This window comes from Takifugu flavidus, chromosome 17 (assembly GCF_003711565.1).
Source record: "Takifugu flavidus isolate HTHZ2018 chromosome 17, ASM371156v2, whole genome shotgun sequence".
In the NCBI taxonomy this organism is placed as follows: domain Eukaryota; kingdom Metazoa; phylum Chordata; class Actinopteri; order Tetraodontiformes; family Tetraodontidae; genus Takifugu; species Takifugu flavidus.
The window spans coordinates 12027661-12040510 of record NC_079536.1 but is presented as its reverse complement, the minus strand read 5'-3'; the positions used below and the strand labels follow the sequence as shown (position 1 = coordinate 12040510).

The window sequence follows — 12850 nt, the reverse complement described above, 5'->3', positions numbered from 1 at the left end:
CACCGCCCTCCTGAAGTGGTGGGGAAAAATTTTATATATAATTTTCTTTTTACAAAATGTTATTATCATCAATGTCATTTAAGTGTATTTAAACTGTATACACATCATTTCCACCAACTGACTCTCATTCAACAGTGAATTTCCACTGACAGGACAAACTGGTATCATTTAGTCCAGGGGTCCCCAGACTCTTTCCTGTGAGGGCCACATAACTTTCCCCTTCTCTGATCAGGGGCCAGTGTCAGTTTGTAACAGAAACAGTCTGAGGATTGCAGGAGTGTCTAAACGTAAAAATGTATTGTTTTCAAGAAAGCACAATCAAATAACCCTTTCTGGATTCTTCACAGAACAAAAGTCAGGAAATAAATAATAACACTATTAATGAAATAAATCATAACCAAATAACCCTCTCTGGGTTCGTCACAAAAAAAATAATTCAAATTCTTTCATCTTCTGCTGCAGCTGGGCGTTTACATTACCCCCGATTTCTTCAATGTGTCTGGTGATTGTACTCGCTGATACACTCACGGCATTAAAGACATCTTTCTTCTCGGGACACACCACCTCCGCCACAGCGTTTATGCATTTCTTGACAAACTCTCCATCAGTGAAAGGTTTACGGCTGCTTGCTATCAGTGGAGCAGCCTGAAAGCTGGCCCCAACAGATGCCTGGTTCAGCTGAGCTTGGCGTACAAATGTATTCTGCTGAGCTAACGGTCCACTTGTTCGCTTTGAGAGTTTGTCTGTTCGCATTTGGCCTTGCAAGCTATCGTACTTGTCTTTGTGATGGGGTTCATAGTGTCACTGCAGATTGTATTGTTTGAATACCGCCACCTCCTCTTGACAGATGAGTCAGGCAGCCTTTTCTTTGCATTGAACAAAGAAATAATGGTTTGTCCACTGCAGGTTAAATGTCCTGTGTTCTGAATCAATTTTTCTCTGAACTAATCTTTTCGCCATTATTCTGTTCTCTCTTTGAGAGGGCGCGGATTAAGGATTTTTTTGTTTGTTCTGTACTTCATATGTAGCATATGAACTTTACACACTACTATAATAGGACTTTAATATCTTCATGGAAGAATTGAATTTTTATATGGCTGCTTTTAACTTGTTGACACTTCTACACTTTAGAGACATTTCCAGTAACCACATAATAAGATGAAGGGCCTGATTTACTTTATTTTTTTTATTCATTATATACATCATTATCGTTTAAATATATTTTTCTATTATCTAAGGTATTTTTCTCCTTTATGATTATTTTTATCTCTAGGTGCATCTTTGTCTGTATTTTCTACATATTAAATATTTTCATTGAGAGAAAAATAATGACTTCAGCACCAGCGTTCACAGAACGTAACTGAACATTTGTAAAATATGACACCAAATACACAAACAATATTGGTCATTGAAACACATCAAAGGATCCTTTTCCACAAACTCTCATGTTTTTACAGTGTTAATCCTGAATGTGATCTGAAGTTACAGACCTTCTTTAGCTCATGTAACTGGTCAGCCTTTATCATCAGCAGCTTCCCCAATAAACCAGCTGCTTATAAAGAGACTAAAACTGACCCGTCCACTCTTTCATTCCTCAGTAGAACTTCTGGAGACCTCCCTCAGGTGTCCAAGTCACTGAATATCAAGTATCTGGATCTGGCTTCCCTGTACGACATGATGGAAAGCCTCAAACCTTCTGAAGCTGGACCTGTGTGCTGATTCTCCAGGTCCTTTTGATGGTTGAGGTCAGTTTTCATGGACTGTGATTGTCTGATGGCGCCGTTTTAAGCCTTTAAACATCATTTTTCAGTGGAGAAGCAACAGTCGTCTCCTGGTGTCCCTTTGACCTGAAGCCTCCAGACATCGTGTTGGTGTGTCGGATCATGTTGCTGAGTTGATCATCTGCTCTTCTTCATCAGAGCTGCTCCTGGCTCTTGTTTCAAATTCATCAGGTTTTCCATTTCCGTGCTGGCAAATTTAAAAGAAATCAGTTTTTAAAAATCAGCTGAAAAATGAAGACGCAAAACTATGACAGCATAAAGAACCGATCAGGGTTTCTCTCTTAAATGAATATGAAGCTTTTCTTTTATTTCACATCAGTTTCTCTGTGAATTTTAAAATCTTGAACTGCAACTTTTATTAAAATGTCTGCAGAGGGTGAAGGATTAATTAGGTAATGAAATGTGAGACGAGGATGTGGATTATAAATGAACAAATAGTTACCTTAATTTCATCTGTTGTGGTTGATCTTTGGCTTTTGTCTGATTTTAATGACGGCTTTTTGACAACTTTATTTTTTTATATTTGCAGTAGCAAATTACAGCAACTGCAACAACTACGACTCCAACAATGACTCCAACAATGACACCAATTCCAACCGGGTCAATTTGACTTTCAGCTGAAATTCAAAGAAATTCAGGTCAACACTCAAACCTTAATGATGATTATTCATTAAATCAGCTGACTGATGACATGAAGATGCTTTTTATAAACTTTTGTGGTGGTTTTGAGTTCATTATTTTCCTTTTTCTGCTTTACATCTACTTCATGAGGTCACTTTTAATCTGTCAAATTTGAGCTGGTTTAACTTTGACCCTCCGACTGTCTCACCTGGACTCTCGCTGACGGTCAACGCCGTGATGGTGACGTATGTTTCCTCGCTGTTACTGAGGTCACATGTGTACGTTCCCTCCTGGGGTGAAGACACATGTTGCAACGTGAGGTCACCTGACTGGGACACATTCTTCACATGATGCTTCCAGCTGTCTGACACCAGATTATCGGCACCGACTGTGCGATTCAGGATGATCTCTGCCTGGTTGAATCTCCAGGTGAGATCTGCCACTGTCGTGTTTAATTGGGGCAGAATATTGTTGTTTCATGGGCCGACACAGTGACGGGACCTCAGATGAAGACAGATAAAAGAGAAATAAGTTTATAGCGACGCCTCATGAAGGATCTTTCAGTAAACAGCAGAAACACCTACGTGCTTTAAACAAAGTGGTTTTCCTTTTGTTTCTGCCAGCGCTGACGGTGCAGCTGTAGCTCAGAGCAGTCGAGTTCTTGTCAATCGTAGAGCTGATCTTGTAGAGCCCATCTTCCATCAGCTGGACCTCAGGTTTTGGTGGATCCCTCATGGGGGAGGGAGGGTTTGTGGACCAGCTGAGCTCAGGTTCTGGGTAGATCCTCTCTGAGCTGCAGGTGATTGTGTCATTTACCTGCTTGATGTTGACGTTACGGATCAGAGCTGCAAAGACAAAGAAGAAGGAACATCTTCTGTGTGAGTTGGTCCAAAAGAACACAATCACATACTCTTCAGAAATACTGCTGGATCACTTCCTGGGTGGTGGAGACTGACCTTCCACCTTCAGCTCTATGAACTTCTCTGAGCTGTCAATGTCAGTGCTGGTGTAACACATGTATCGACCTTGGTCCTCCACCTTCACGCACATCAGCAGCAGCGAGGCGTTCCCTCTGGAGATCTGGTCCTGGAAGAGTGAAGTCCGGCTTTGGAAAGATGGTATCTGTGATCCCAGCTGGTCTTTGTTGTAAAAGTATAAATGGACGCTTTTGCTGTTAGACATTTGAATCCAGCGGATGAGAGTATTATTTCCAGGGAGGAAAGTGCACGGAAGGATGCATCTTTGTCCCACAACACAGACTGTTGATTCTGTGAAGCAACAGATGAAGAAGCACCATCAACCTTCAGATTAATATTTGACTCGGTCGTGTGAAGGTGTGGACTTTGGAATGTGAGCAGAACGCAGGCAGGTTCCACAAGATTCCAGAGCTCAGCTGTTCAGGTTTCTGTTCATTTGCTGCTACATTTTAGTCCTTTTTAGCCTAAAAGTGTATTTCTTTTAAAACTCGGTTCAGCCCAGGTGAATATTGTGAGGATCTGGGTGTGAAGGCCCCTGCAGTGCTGTGTGTGAGCTTCAGGAGCTTCAACGCCTGCTGACATTACTGATGTTCCACCGCTGATCTGGAGCTTATTTACTCATTTCAGCAAAAGTTAGATCCCACTGAATGAGCCCACTTTATTTTCTAAAAAGTTTAACATTGACACTGATCAAAGAAACTGGTGGCAAATCTTCATAATTATGAGAGATTCTATCTTTAGATTTCAATAAGGAGCTAAAAATGAATTTCATCTTTGTTCAAACACTGATTCAACAAGGGTCACTCACCTCCCCCCCTCAAAGTCCACAGGAAAATTAGGCCCACCAGCAACAGAGGACGCTGATACGTTGACATGATTTCCATTAAAATCCAGTACAGGAATGTTTCAGTGGCAGCAGAGTCCAGCTGGTCTGATCAGTGTGTGTGTGTGTGTGTGTGTGAGATCACAGTGAAACTCAGAGCTGTAATAACTTGTCGTTCAGACTTTGTCCCTGTTGCAGCAACTCGTAAACAGTGGTTCTGGAAGTTAGACACCAGAAAACAACCTGACAGTTGTGTTAAGTTTTCCTTTGAATGTATGTAAAAAAAACATGTTTTTCTAATATTACAAAGGAAGCTTTGATTAAGCATTGATGAGGATTTTTTAATTTTTGGTTATTGTTCATAAAATTGCCATAATAGCATTGTCAGTAAACAAAAATATAAAAGAGAAAGAAACAAGATTTGTCTCAATTCAGAGGTAAAGAGGTGACAGAGACAATGATTAGTCCTTTTAATAGCAAAATAATGATTAAACAGTGCTAATACAGCAAATGTCCGTAAACATTTCCCACTGAAACTACTCCGATTCCCACTTGGCAACTGTAATAAAACAGCACCTTTATTTCTTCAACAGAGGGGAAAAAAGACCAAAACCATCAAAGCCATCTGTGTCTGTTTTTTCATGTTAGTTTGGTGGTTGGTACTCAGGCTTTCTGGGTGGTTTTTATCATGTTCAGGTTAATTCTGAGGTGTTCTGGACTCCTGAGGGTCTGTTGGTGCTGCTCACAGCCAGCGGGCCGCTTCCTTCCGACGAGTCTGTTGGAGTCAAAGTTGAAAGAGTTCATATTCACGTTAATCTTGGGACCTTGGCTGTTTTATTCACTGCCATTTAGCGAATAACTGTCTGATTTTGAATGTCTGTCTCCCAGAATTGATCAATTCTACAGATTTATGGTCATTTTTTTCCAACTTTTTGTTGCCATTTCCCCTTTTGATCCTGACGGATTGTGGTTTCTCTTCTCTGGCGCCACCACGTGGCTTCACGCAGAACTGTAGATTCTTTATTTCACTGACCTTTGACCAAATGAAGCTCTGCTGCCCCGTAGTTTGAGCTGCAGAGGCGGGTGGCCCATAGGGGGCGCTGGGGCACCGCCCTCCTGACGTGGTGGGGAAAAATTATATATATAATTTTCTTTTTACAAAATGTTATTATCATCAATGTCATTTAAGTGTATTTAAACTGTATACACATCATTTCCACCAACTGACTCTCATTCAACAGTGAATTTCCACTGACAGGACAAACTGGTATCATTTAGTCCAGGGGTCCCCAGACTCTTTCCTGTGAGGGCCACATAACTTTCCCCTTCTCTGATCAGGGGCCAGTGTCAGTTTGTAACAGAAACAGTCTGAGGATTGCAGGAGTGTCTAAACGTAAAAATGTATTGTTTTCAAGAAAGCACAATCAAATAACCCTTTCTGGATTCTTCACAGAACAAAAGTCAGGAAATAAATAATAACACTATTAATGAAATAATCATAAAACCAAATAACCCTCTCTGGTTCGTCACAAAAAAATTAATTCAAATTCTTTCATCTTCTGCTGCAGCTGGGCGTTTACATTACCCCCGATTTCTTCAATGTGTCTGGTGATTGTACTCGCTGATACACTCACGGCATTAAAGACATCTTTCTTCCCGGGACACACCACCTCCGCCACAGCGTTTATGCATTTCTTGACAAACTCTCCATCAGTGAAAGGTTTACGGCTGCTTGCTATCAGTGGAGCAGCCTGAAAGCTGGCCCCAACAGATGCCTGGTTCAGCTGAGCTTGGCGTCCAAATGTATTCTGCTGAGCTAACGGTCCACTTGTTAGCTTTGAGAGTTTGTCTGTTCGCATTTGGCCTTGCAAGCTATCGTACTTGTCTTTGTGACGGGGTTCATAGTATCACCGCAGATTGTATTGTTTGAATACCGCCACCTCCTCTTGATAGATGAGTCAGGCAGCCTTTTCTTTGCATTGAACAAAAAATAATGGTTTGTCCACTGCAGGTTAAATGTCCTGCGTTCTGAATCAATTTTTCTCTGAACTAATCTTTTCGCCATTATTCTGTTCTCTCTTTGAGAGGGGCGGATTAAGGATTTTTTTGTTTGTTCTGTACTTCATATGTAGCATATGAACTTTAATAGGACTTTAATATCTTCATGGAAGAATTGAATTTTTATATGGCTGCTTTTAACTTGTTGACACTTCTACACTTTAGAGACATTTCCAGTACCACATAATAAGATGAAGAGCCTGATTTACTTTTTTTTTCTTCCATTATATACATCATTATCGTTTAAATATATTTTTCTATTATCTAAGGTATTTTTCTCCTTTATGATTATTTTTATCTCTAGGTGCATCTTTGTCTGTATTTTCTCTACGTATTAAATATTTTCATTGAGAGAAAAATAATGACTTCAGCACCAGCGTTCACAGAACGGAACTGAACATTTGTAAAATGACACCAAATACACAAACAATATTGGTCATTGAAACACATCAAAAGGATCCTTTTCCCACAAACTCTCATGTTTTTACAGTGTTAATCCTGAATGTGATCTGAAGTTACAGACCTTCTTTAGCTCACGTAACTGATCAGCCTTTATCATCAGCAGCTTCCCCAATAAACCAGCTGCTTATAAAGAGACTAAAACTGACCCGTCCACTCTTTCATTCCTCAGTAGAACTTCTGGAGACCTCCCAGGTGTCCAAGTCACCGAACATCAAGTATCTGGATCTGGCTTCCCTGTACGACATGATGGAAAGCCTCAAACACCGCCTGATTGGAATGATGAATGGATGATTTTTTATTTAATTTAGACTAATTTAGACTAATTTTAACATCCTTTATGCCAGTTCCATAGAGCGTGCGCATGCACACACACTAGCAAAGATGATATCCAAACAGCCAAATAAATGGGAGTCTAAACAAATCATTTAAAGCACATATGTCAGAGTCAAGGTCGAGGGTTTTCTATGGCCCCCGGGATGATAATGATTTATTATTAGTACCGGCCCGCAGGCCGCAGATGTTTTACACAGGCCAATACTACATTTCCCACAATGCAACGGTGACAGTCTGAGCGGGAGATGGCTTCATTTCATTATTTATCAGTAGTCATTAGCATAACAGCAAAAGTTAACTTTCAGATACCCATAAAATGGCAAAACGGAAGGTGGACACTGAGAACCGGGGGTTCAAACAAGGTGGGAGTGGGAGTACATGTTCACGGAGGCAGCTGGGAAACCTGGGTGTCTTCTGTGTGGAGAAAGGGTGGCGGTAATGAAAGAATATCATCTGAGACGGCATCATGAAGCTAAACAAGCAGACAAAGACAAGAATATGGACATGGAACAAAAGCTACAGAAGGTTGAGGAATTAAAACCAGGCCTCAAATCTGGACAGGCTCTGTTCAGAAAAGCCAAATCTCAAAGCCAGGCTGCTGTCAAGGCCAGTTTGATTCTGGCAGAAGAGATCGCTCAATCAGCCCGGCCATTTCCAGAGGGGGATTCCATCAAACACAGCATGCTTAAAGTTTGTGAGCAAGTTTGCCCAGACAAAAGGCAACTCTTTTTAAACGGGAGCCTGAGCAGAAACACCATTGTTGTCCCTCAATCTAAAAGAGCAGCTGGAGAAAAAGGGGAAAGATTTCATGGCATCTTCCCTGGCTGTGGATGAGAGCAGCGACATTAGAGGGGACTCCAGCCTCAACGTGACAGAGGAGTTTCTGGCGTTACGTCCTGTGCACGGCACAACCACAGGACAGGATTTGTATGAAGAGGTGTCAAGATGTGGAAATGAGATGGAGCTGCCTCGGGAAAAACTGGTGGGTTGGACAACAGACGGAGCACCTGCCATGTGTGGACACAGGAGTGGACTGGTGGCCAAGATACGGGAGAAGATGCAGGAGGAAAACGTTACGCTGAACTGACAGCTCATCATTGCATCATACACCTGGAATCGTTGTGTGCTGAAGCCCTGAACATGGAACATGGAATGTTCACCATCACGCACGCAGGGAACTTTATCAGAGCCAAAGGTTTATTCAGCGCCAGTTCAAGGCGTTTCTGAGCCAGTGGCAAACGCAGCGTGGTGATTTGCCCCATCACACTGAGGTGCGATGGCTAAGCCAGGGAAAGGTGCTGCAGAGATGTTTCCAGCTTGGTGAGGAGATCGGATGTTCTTGGACAGCAAAGGGAAAGACACAACTCAACTCCCAGACCAAAGGTTCTTGTGTGAAACGGCTTTTCTGTGGGACATTCCGAGTCATCTGAATGCAATGAAGCTGCAGCTGCAGGGTCGGGGTGGTGTCCCCTCTGATATGTACAGTACAGTGAAGGCCTTTAAAACCAAACGGACTCTGTGGGAGGCACAGATGCACAAAGGAAACTTGAGCTACTTTCCCAGCTGCCAGACCCTGAAAGAGAAGCTCTCTACCAGTGTGTTCCCGAGCGCACAGTTTGCTGATTAAATGAGTGTTCTCGCCGCTGACTTCCCACGCCGAGTCACTGACTTAAAAGCACCAAAAAGCAGGTTTGAACTGCTCAGCCGTCCGTTTGAGGTTGAGGTGGAAAGCTCAGCACCAAAGCTCCAAATGGAGTTGATTGAGCTCCAATGCAGTGATGCCCTGAAGGCAACACATGGGGCAGTGGGTGCTGCGGAGTTTGCCCGTTTCCTCCCCGACACACATCCAGGCTGCTCCAACGTTGCCTGTGTTTGGCAGCACAGACCTGCGGGAACAACTGCTTTCTTTGATGAAGCTGAACAAAACATCACACAGAAGTGGACTTCCTGCTGAACACCTTCACTCAATTGTGAGGAGTTCCTCAGCTCAGAGCCGGACCCCCAACATTGATGAACTCGTCCAAAAGATGAGACACCACCAAGTATCAGCCTCAAACAAGTGAACATTAAGGTGCAATAACACATTTACAATTATTACTCAGCTCAAGTTTAAAAGTTAAATCAATATTTTTCACTGCACATGTGCCTTTTCCTTGAAGAAAGTGTTGTTTTTGGTTCATAGATTTTTGCACTTTATGTTATTGTGTTTCAATCCAATTATGTTCTAAAAATATTTCAGTTGAGTGAATGATAATTGCTGTTATAATTTTTTTCTTTGAAGTAAATTTAGCGCACTTTTGCTAAATGAGAAAATCTACTGATGGTGCCTTGAATAATACCGCTTCATTCATTTAATGTTCATGTTATGGGGATTTTTATAGAAAGCAAATTTGTCTTTTGTGCCTCTTGAAAATTAAAAATGACTGACAGAGCCATAAGAAACTATTGCTTTATTTATCTGATCATCTTGTAAAAATATTGTTAGGTTTTCAGTTGGTCGCCCGTCAGAACCACCTGAGTCGCCCACCGGCCTGTCTAAAAATAGCTCAAATAGCACCACTGACCAATGAGCTGCATCTAATTATTTTGTTTGCGATTCTTGTTTAAATCACACTTACACATAAACTGGAAATAACAACATATTAAAAAAAATGTTTAATATAAATGAACTATGACCTAGTATAGTTCAAAGGTCAGTATGATGCGCATGACCAAAACGTAGCGTCTACGCAGATCGCTACGACCAAACAGCCGAGCGGGCGCAGCCAGAACGAGGAGATGACTGACCTATAAAAAGATGGCAGAAAAAGAAAGAAGAAACATCATTTTCACCACGAGAGTTTCTTTCTCCACAAGAGAAGAACTTCTCACACTACTGCCCCTAAAGACAACTACGAGGGGAGTTGACACATATAACGAGGGGAGTTGACATATATAACGCGGTGAAGGAGTTTTTGGTGGAGAAAAAAGTGCCGCTGGAAAAGCTGGTATCAGTGACTACAGACGGGGCTCCCGCTGTGAGCGGCCCGCTACGGACGGGGCTCCCCTGTGAGCGGCCCGCTACAGACGGGGCTCCCGATATGAGCGGCCCGCTACAGACGGGGCTCCCGCTGTGAGCGGCCCACTACAGACGGGGCTCCCGCTATGAGCGGCCCACTACAGACGGGGCTCCTGCTGTCTGTAGGCCTCATGTGCCAGAGTGATGGGCTTTGAGCACGTGATGACTCCTGTGGTGAAGATCAGAAACAGCATCCGCTCCAGAGCCAAACAGCTCAGAACATTCAAGGTTCTGTTGGAGGAGCTGCCAGCTGAATATGGTGACCTGCTCCTACACACAGAAATCCGATGGCTCAGCAGGGGACGGACTTTGCTTCCTTTTTTGTCACTTTTGAGTGAAATAAAAGAGTTCATGCAGTCCAGAGGGGAAGACGCCGCGCTGCTGGAGGACACTGGCTGGACACTGGACCTTGCATTTTTAACGGACATTACTGGGAAACAGAACAGTTTGAACTGGGAGCTTCAAGGCAAAGGTGAGACTGTTGCTGATAGGATCAGTGCTGTAAATGCATCTAAAGCCAAGATGAACATTTTTCTGTGCATTTACAGACAAAAGGTGCTGCACTTCCCCTCTGTGCAGATGGTGCTGAGAGACAACGCTTCTGCATGTGAGGCTTTGGACTAAAGCGCAGAAAAGTGCTCTCAGCTCATAAAGACTTGGGCAAGAGTTTGAGAACAGGTTTTGTGACCTGGATCAGCTTGAGCCATGTGTGTCCTTCATTTCTAACCCTTTCATGAACGTGGACATATCATGCATTGCTCAGCAGTTCAGTGCAACCTTCAGCCTGGATGCTGCACAGATGCAAATTGAAATTGTAACATTGTGAAATAACCTGCAGCTCAAAGCCTCTCAGGCTGCACCAAACTTTTGGTGCCTTGTTGACACAGAAAAGTACAGTGGTGTATGTACAGCAGCTATGAAGGTTGCAAGCCTTTTGGGTCGACCTCTCTTTGTGAATCAGCCTTTTCTGACATGAACTTCATCAAGAACCAACACAGAACAGGCCTCCCTGATGCACATCTGCCAGACTCACTCAGAGCTGCACTGTCAAGTTCCCCACCAGAGGACAACACACTGGTAACCGCAGCAACGCCAGGCTTCCCCCCAACGGACAAAGAAACGGACACCAGATTTGGTGTCTCCTTCAGAATTGTTAAATGTGTTTGTAAAATGGAACAATTGTTTATGTTAAAATGTTCATGTGAAAAAATCTGCAGACTGAAGTGTGAAGTTCAAAACGTAATCAGATTTATTTTAAAATCTGAAAGTTTATTTTTGTATTTTACATGATTTATTATTTGTACAAACGTGGTGCAAAGTAATTCATGATTTGTTAAAAAATGTCAGTGGCTGGTAAAAATGGGACATTGTGATTTCCTAGGACTGTTGGAGAAGTGATCATTTTAAAATGGTTTTAAAACATTTTTTCAATTTGAAAAACACTTGCAGTAAGACAAAATATAGAAATAAAGTGTTGCATATTGATATTTATCTGTTCCTGATCTTGTTAAATCATTGTTGATATTGATTGTGAGAAATCATTAACATGATCAGTGTCTTTGCAGAGATGAATATCATTAACTATTAATAATGACATTTAGTTAAAGGTAAATTGAGCAAATTGGCTATTTCAGAAGTGTGTATCAGACTGGTGGCCCTTCACATGATTCAGTACCCAGGAAGTAGCTCTCCGTCTCAAAAAGGTCGGTGACCCCTGCACTAGACTATATGAGGTCATTTTAAAATGTTTCAATGAACATTGGATCAGTCTGGCCCTCGGCTTGGAGCTACATTTTTTATTTGGCCCTCCGTCCATTTGACTTTGACACCCCTGATTTAAATGAATCAGGATGTTTCCATCAGTGGTTAAAAACCGATGAATGTGATCATCAAAATGCACAAATTCTGTCTTAAATCAGTATCAGCCGTCTTTGTTCATTTAAATATATGGAGCAGTGATCCAGGATTAAACGTTGCTGTTGTCCAAGATTACTGACTGATCCATGATGTGTAACAGATTTCTATTATATCGATTAACAGAATGTTTGCATTGAAATTTGACAGAAATCTGCAGAATGTAAACTGTATAAAAGTTCACTTCACAGAAACAGTTGCAGTCTCATTATGGGCTGTAACTGTTGGAGCTCCAGCTTATGTCATTAGAATCTACATGATTCAGTTTATTCATGCTTTTAGTGCTCTTTTGACTGAATTTTACCAGATAAAAATGTACCTTTTCTGCCCCCAATAAGAGTTCCTCTGTGTTCTAAGAGTTTAAAGAAATGCATTTAAAAAACTTAAAACGAGGCCAGATTTCCTCCAAAAGCCTGGTTTGACCAGCAAGTCTGGCTCATTTACAGTTATTGATGAGCTCTTTTTCTGTGATATCTGCCATTTAAGTCCGAAAAAGCTATTTAAGGGTCGTTTTTCTTCCATTTCAATCACCGACGTGTCCAACTTCACAGGACCTGCCCAAAGGTTCCCGTTTCTGTCATCCTCGCTAAAACGGACTAAAAGGACGCTTCTCCGGCTCATCCAGCTCACCTTGTCCAGGCAGCTCACTTTCTCTGTCGGGTAGACGATCTTCCCACAGCGGGCGCACTGAGGGTTCATCCTCGGAACCTCCTCCGCGGTCTCCTCCGCTTCTTTAAAACAGATATAGTTGCCGTCGCCGGCAGCCGAGCGCCACAAGTTCCAGAAAACGTTTGACAACCAGCAGCGACGAAAAAATGTAGAG

At 42.3% G+C, this 12850-nt stretch overlaps 1 protein-coding gene and 1 pseudogene across 1 annotated transcript in view; one reads left to right on the top strand and one right to left on the bottom strand.

The window, feature by feature from the left end:
* LOC130513406 (uncharacterized) overlaps window positions 1–12850 on the bottom strand; it is a 328720-nt gene that overhangs the window by 64844 nt on the left and 251026 nt on the right. The window lies entirely within an intron of this gene.
* Window positions 7372–9157, top strand: LOC130513439 (general transcription factor II-I repeat domain-containing protein 2-like; annotated as a pseudogene).